Source organism: Dioscorea cayenensis, chromosome 10, assembly GCF_009730915.1.
Source record: "Dioscorea cayenensis subsp. rotundata cultivar TDr96_F1 chromosome 10, TDr96_F1_v2_PseudoChromosome.rev07_lg8_w22 25.fasta, whole genome shotgun sequence".
Lineage (NCBI taxonomy): Eukaryota > Viridiplantae > Streptophyta > Magnoliopsida > Dioscoreales > Dioscoreaceae > Dioscorea > Dioscorea cayenensis.
Genome location: NC_052480.1, coordinates 16019541 through 16026335, shown reverse-complemented (window position 1 = coordinate 16026335; position 6795 = coordinate 16019541). Strand labels below are relative to the sequence as shown.

At 42.9% G+C, this 6795-nt stretch overlaps 1 non-coding gene across 1 annotated transcript; it reads left to right on the top strand.

Annotated features, from left to right (window-relative positions):
- Nucleotides 1–416: 416 nt before the first annotated feature.
- On the top strand, nucleotides 417–523 carry LOC120271258. The gene has a single exon (XR_005539877.1). It is a non-coding gene; the product is annotated as a small nucleolar RNA R71 (small nucleolar RNA).
- Nucleotides 524–6795: the final 6272 nt, after the last annotated feature.

The following is a 6795-nucleotide window of genomic DNA, read 5'->3' as shown; positions in this document are numbered from 1 at the left end:
GAGGCCACATGTCCGGGCACACGTCCATGTGGTAGGCTATAAAACTTTTCTTCATCGACATATCTTTGAGAGGTCTTGCAATCTTCACAAAAAGAAGGAACATGAAGATGTGGCTGCCTTTGTGCCCTTCCAACTAGTGAATTGACTTGAATCTTCTTGGAAGTCGGCACACATCTCCACATTTATGAACTCCTCTCGTGTCTTGGTCCTTGAATTAAACAAGAACTCCCAACATTGTGTCTTTATAGCCTATCTTTGCTTCCTCTTTACTCTTCAAGGCATTCACAACCTATATGCATAAAAGAACACCAAATACACAATATGAGACATAAACCACAGTAAAAATGATGCTCAAGAGTTGTCTAGTACTCAGATTCAACCAGTTGTACAAAGTCTGAACAATCATCCACTCCGGGAATCCGTGTTGTGGGCACTTTCTCAGGAGCTCCTTGAACCTTTCCCATGTCTTGAATAGAGACTTCAATTCTGACTGTACAAAGGATGAGATCTCATTCCTAAGCTTTGCAGATTTTCCAGGAGGGAAATAACGGGCTAGAAAAGCTTCTACCATCTCCTCCCATGTAGTAATCGAGGCTCTAGGTAATGAGTGCAGCCACTGCTTTGCTCTCCCTTTTAGGGAAAATGGGAAGCTCTCAACTTGATGGCATCATCCGTCACCCCGTTTATCTTGAGCATATCACACACCTCAAGAAAGTTCTCTATGTGACTGTTTGGATCCTCATCGGCCAAACCATTAAACTGTACGTATTGCTGCAACATGTGGATGAATGCCGGCTTTAGCTCAAAATTCTAAGCTATAATTGGGGGTCGCACAATACTCGATTATGTGCCCAAAACTGAGAGTCTAGCATAATTAGAGAGTGTTCCTACTGCTCATTTTGTTCTTCCATATTATCTAACCCTTCGACTTCCAAATCAGCTAGATTAGATTATTCTTCCACAGGTCCTTTCCTATTTGTTCTAAGTGTTCTTTCAAGCTCGGGATCTCCTTCAATCAATATTGAGTGGTTCCCTCGAGTCATCAACCTCAAGCTGCACAAAGGAAAGAAAACAAATCAGAACAATGATAGAAAAGAAAATGTGAAATAGAATGGATAAAGGAATATCTAAGGAAACAAAAGTTCAAAGTATCTCTAAACGCCTATTCCCCGGCAACGGCGCCAAAAACTTGACATGGCTTATCGCAAGTGCATGAAGTTGTCGAAGTAATAAATCCCAGGTGAGTGGGGTATCGTATCCACAGGGAAAACGGAATAAAAATACTTAATTTTCTTCTTAACTATATGAAAGATGAAACGTGATATATGTGACAAGATTCAATTCTCAAAAGTAAAACAACCCGAAAGAGAGCAAAAGTAAAGGAGAAGGTAAGGCAATCGATAAAAATGGGGTACCCGGGTATTGATCCTCCTAGGAAAATTGTTTCAAGTGCAAGAACTCTCTATTATGCTTCCTACATAATGCAATGACGAGTTAGGGACATCCTTTAATGCATGGCACCGAATCTAGGGTTAACCAAGCCTAATCGTCTACATGTCCCGGAGGAGATGTTGAACAACGTCTCAACCTCGCACTCGTAATAAGGATTAAATTAAGCTCTGTGGATTCCAAGTGATAAATCTCTTCCTAATTATAGACCTAACCATTGGTCCAGAAAAAAGTTCCCTAAACACAATTATGGCCTAGATGCTAAAATCACCTCAACGCTTCACACTGTTGCACTCGCAACTAAGTCCCAGTGGAGAGTCATCCCTTAGCTTATTCGCTCTATTATGGCCGCAAAGAACTAGAGGAATGGAGGTAGAATCTATCACACCAGAGGGGAAAGGGGACGCTCATGTATCTCTCGACTAACCCTCTCAACCCTCTCCAATCAAGCTTTGTCTAACTCTCGTGGTGTGTCACTCACTCACAAGGGTTACCACATGAACTCTCAACCCTAGTGTCACTCTAAGGGAGTATTCAAACAATCAAACATTCAAGATTGGAACTCACAATAACATCAATTAATTGAAAGCATAATAAAAAGATTTAATTAAACTAATACATCCTAGGGTTCACAAATACCCAAGTACCACTAAGGCTTTAGCTCTCCATGGAGCACAATACAAATGATAATGAAATCAAATGTAAAAGAAAATAATCCATAGGAAAACCCCCTCGATAGTCATGGTGATGGTCTTATGGAGAGTGCTCTACTCGTCGCAAGATCCCCTTGTCCGGTATAAGATACGCCTCGCCGAATCAATCCGACGGATGCTCCCTTACCAACCTTCTTACAAAGAGATGATGATGTCGGAGCCATAGAACCTCTCCAAATCCCTAGCCAATACCTCTCAAAACCCTAGCCGCAGCCCTCTCTCAAGTTGGTGAAAAGATGGAGAAAAGAATGTTAAAATCGGGGCTGAAATCGGGCTTAAATAGGGTTCGAATCGGGATTCTACACGCCCCTGTGGATATTCCACACGGGCCTATGGAATTAACGCACGGGCATGTGGAATTTCCACACGCCCGTGTGGCTTCTCTGTTTTGCTCCTTCTTCGGCCGGCTGTGAACAGTACCTGCCACAGTGATTTACTACAGTACCCTGCTATAGTAACTTCCCGAAATACTCCCGAATCCATGCTTTCATCGAGGTAACGTAAACGGGCACATGTTCACGTCGTAGATCTTGTTAAATATGCACAAGCTGGAATACTAGGATGTAACTGCCTTTGTGCCCCTTCAAATCATTGCCTTAGCTCGAATACAAGGAGGTTGGCACACATTCTAGCATTCTAAACCCGACTTATGTCTCCGCGTTTGAGCCTCCTCAAGATCTCCTCCAAATAATGCGTAAAAACGATCTATAATGGCTTCTTTCACAAATAATCGGCCTCACAACCCAACCTGCATAAAAGTACATAAATACACACGTATTAGCGCTAAAACCTGACAAAAGTAATGCTCATCAGAATGAAAAAAGGCTTCGCATTCTTATCGCACAAGCACTTATTAACTTGGTACCGGGTACTGCTCTAATTTCCATTCCTTATCGCACAAGCACTTATTAACTTGGTACTGGGTACTGCTCTAATTTCCATTCCTCTGTATCCCACGGCACCAACCGAGTTTGAGTTGAAAATGCAGATACAGGATTGAGTAGACAAATGGTTTGTTTGGCAGAGTGTATCATCTTGGGGTGCACCAGTTCTCTTGTGAAGAAGAAAGATGGTTCTTGACAAGTTCGTATATGCATGTAAATCACAAGTGCAGGGTATCAAAGTAATAATACCCCGATGAAAGGGTAGTCCAATCCACAGGTGATAATGGCTTGTGCGATATGAATACGAAGCATTCATTCCTTATGTTGAGCATTACTTTTCTCAGGTTTTTATATTAATATGTGTGTTTTTATGTTACTTTTACGCAGGTAGGGCTATGAGGCCGAGTATGAAGAAAATAGGTCAATGTGGATCATAATGCACTTATTTTGGAGGAGATCTTGCTAAAGTTCAAACGCGAAGACATAGGACAGGTGTGAGATGCTAGAGTGTGTGCCAACCTCCTTGCATTTGAGTGAGCACATCCATTTGGAGGGGCACAAAGGCAGTCACACTCAAGCATTCCGTCTTATGCATACAAGAACAGGAGCTCCACCAACATATATATCATTGAAGAAACAAGTGATTCACGACGTGAACATGTGCCTGTTTGCGTTAGCCCGATGAAAGTATGGAATTGGGAAGTTATTCAGGTCAAAGACTGTAGCAGGACACTGTAGCAAGTACTGTAGCAGCGCTACTCATAGCCGGCCGAGAAACCAGAGAAACAGAGAATCCACACGGGCGTGTGGAAATTATCCACGCCCGTGTGGAAATTCCGCACGGGCACGTGTATCATCCACGCCCGTGGAGTTGCCCGATTACAGCCCTATTTAAAGCCGATTCAGCCGCGATTTTGGTATTATTTTCTCCATCTTTTCCCCAACTTGCCAGAGGGCGTCGGCTAGGATTTCGAGGGGTATTGGCCAAGGTTTTGTAGAGGTTCTAAGGCTCTGACATCGTGATTCCATTAGGAAGAAGGTTGGTAGGGGAGCTTCGATCGAGGCGTATCCTATACCGGACAAAGGAATCCTTGGACGACGAATAGAGGACTTTCCACAAGACCATCGACATGACCATCCAGGGGGTTTCTTTATGGATTCATTGCTTTTACATTCGATTTCTTTGATTGTACTTAGCTCCATGGAGAGCTAAACCCCTAGTGGGTACTTCGGTGATTGTGAACCCTAGGATGTATTCGCTTCATTGAACTTCTTTATTATGCTTTCAATAAATTGATGTTTATTGTGTGTTCCAACCATAAATGCTTGATTGTATGAACATTTCCCCTAGAGTGGCACTAGGGTTGAGAGTTCTTGTTGGTAACCTTGTGAGTGAGTGACACACCACGAGCGTTAGACAAAGCTAGGTTGGAGAGGGTTTAGAGGGTGAGTCGAGAGGTACAGGAGCGCCCCCTTTCCCCTCCAACATGATAGATTCTACCTCCGTTCCTCGAGTTCTTTGCGGCCATAATAGAGTGAATGGTCTAAGGGATGAACCTCCGCTGGGGCCTAGTTGCGCGTGCAATGAAGTGAAGCGTTGAGATGATCTTAGTATCTAGGGATTAATTGTGGCTAGGGACCTTCCGCCTCGACCAAAGGGTTAGGTCTAAATCTAGGAAGAGATTTATCACTTGGAATCCCTAGAGCTCATTGCAACTCTATGCGAGTGCGAGGTGTTGAGATTGTTCGATTTCTCCTCCGGGACATGTATAGAGTTAGGCGTAGTTGACCTTAGATTTGGGACTATGTATGTAAGGATTTCCACGACTCACCATTGCATTGATTAGGAAGCATAATTGAGAGTTTTTACACTTGAAGCGATTATCCTATGTGAAGCATCATCCGAGTACCCCATCTTTATCGATTACCTTGCCTCCTCCTTACTTTTGCTCTCTTACTTGTTGCTTTTAATTGTTGAGAATTGAATCATTACCACACTTATCATTATTGATACTCCACATAGCTAAGAATCGAATTAAGTGTCTTTACTCCCTACTCCCTGTGGATTCGACCCCTCTCACCCGGGATTATTACTTCAACAAACCCGTGCACTTGCAGGATATACGCAAGGGGACCTTGTCAGCAGGGAATAGTGCTAAGAACCACCAAGATTGCTATTTAACTAGAACGAAAATAAATTGAAAGTGATGTGAAAACAAACTAAATGCAAATGAAAATAAGAAGAGATAAAGGAGGCGCAAGTAAAAGATAAGAGACGCAATCGACGATAAATTGGGTACCCGGATATTATTCTGCTGAGAACAATCATTTCAAGTCCAAGAACCCTCTATTGTACTTCCTAATTGATGCATTAATGAGTCGTGGAGATCCTTTAATACATTGTCCCAAATCTAAGGTCAACCATGCATAACTCTATACATGTCCCAGAGGAAAAATTGAATAACCTCTCAACCTCGCACTTGTATAGAATTGCAATGAGTTCTATGGATTCCAAGTGATAAACCCTATTCCTATGTATTGACCTAACCCTTTTGTCCAGGTGGAAGGTCCCTAACCACAATTAAGCCCGAGGTGCTAAATTCACTTCAACGCTTCACTCCGTTGCACTCGCAACTAAGCCCCAGCGGAAGGTCATCCCTTAGCCCATTCACTCTCGTATAGCCACAAAGAACTCTTGGAACGTGGAGGTAGGATAGATCAAACAGGAGGGGAAAGGGGATGCTCCGCTATCTCTTGACTCACCCTCTCAACCCTCTCCAATCTAGCTTTGTCTAACTCTCGTGGTATGTCACTCACTCACAAGAGTTACCAACAAGAACTCTCAACCCTAGGGTCACTCTAGGGGAGTATTCAAACAATCAAGCTTACAAGATTGGAACTCACAATAAACATCAATTAATTGAAAGCATAATAAAGTGATTCAATGAAACGAATACATCCTAGGGTTCACAAATACCCAAGTACCCACTAAAGGTTTAGCTCTCCATTTAGCAAAATACAATAGATAATGAAATCAAAAGTAAAGAGATGCAATCCTTGAACGAAAACCCCCTTGTGTTTGTGTCAAAGGTCTTGTGGATCGGCCGCGTCTTCTTCAAAGGTCCACTCATCAGACCTAGGGCACACCTCGCCGAATCGGTGCCGACGAAAGCTCCCCCAATAGCTCTCTTCCGAAGTATACACGGTATCGAAGGCCGCCAAACCTCTCCAAAGCCTTGCAAAAGCCTCTCCAAACCCTAGACGCCGACGCTTCCAAAGATGGGTAAAGGTAGAAGAAAAGATAGGGGAAAAGATGGAGAAATCGGGGCTGAATCAAGGCTTTTAAAGGACTTGAATCGGGCATCCACATGGGCATGTAGATGTTCCACACGGCCGTGTGAATTCTTTGGAATTCAGATTTTCGGTCGGCTGTGAACAGTAATTGCTACATGGTTTGCTACAGTACTTCCATGTAAGCATATGTGACTGCCTTCGTGCCATTCCAACTAATTGTAATGGCTTGAATACATGGAGGTTGGCACAAATTCACTTATCTTAGAGCCCCACTTGTGTCTTCGCGTTGTTACTTCTAAGATTCCACCAAATAGTGCATACATGATCTACTTTTGGGTTCTTTTCTTAAAACATAGCTTCACAACCCTACATGCGCAAAAGAACACATATACACATGTATTAGCGCTTAAACCTGATAAAAGTAATGGTCATTGTAAGGAAAGAAAATTTCCCAT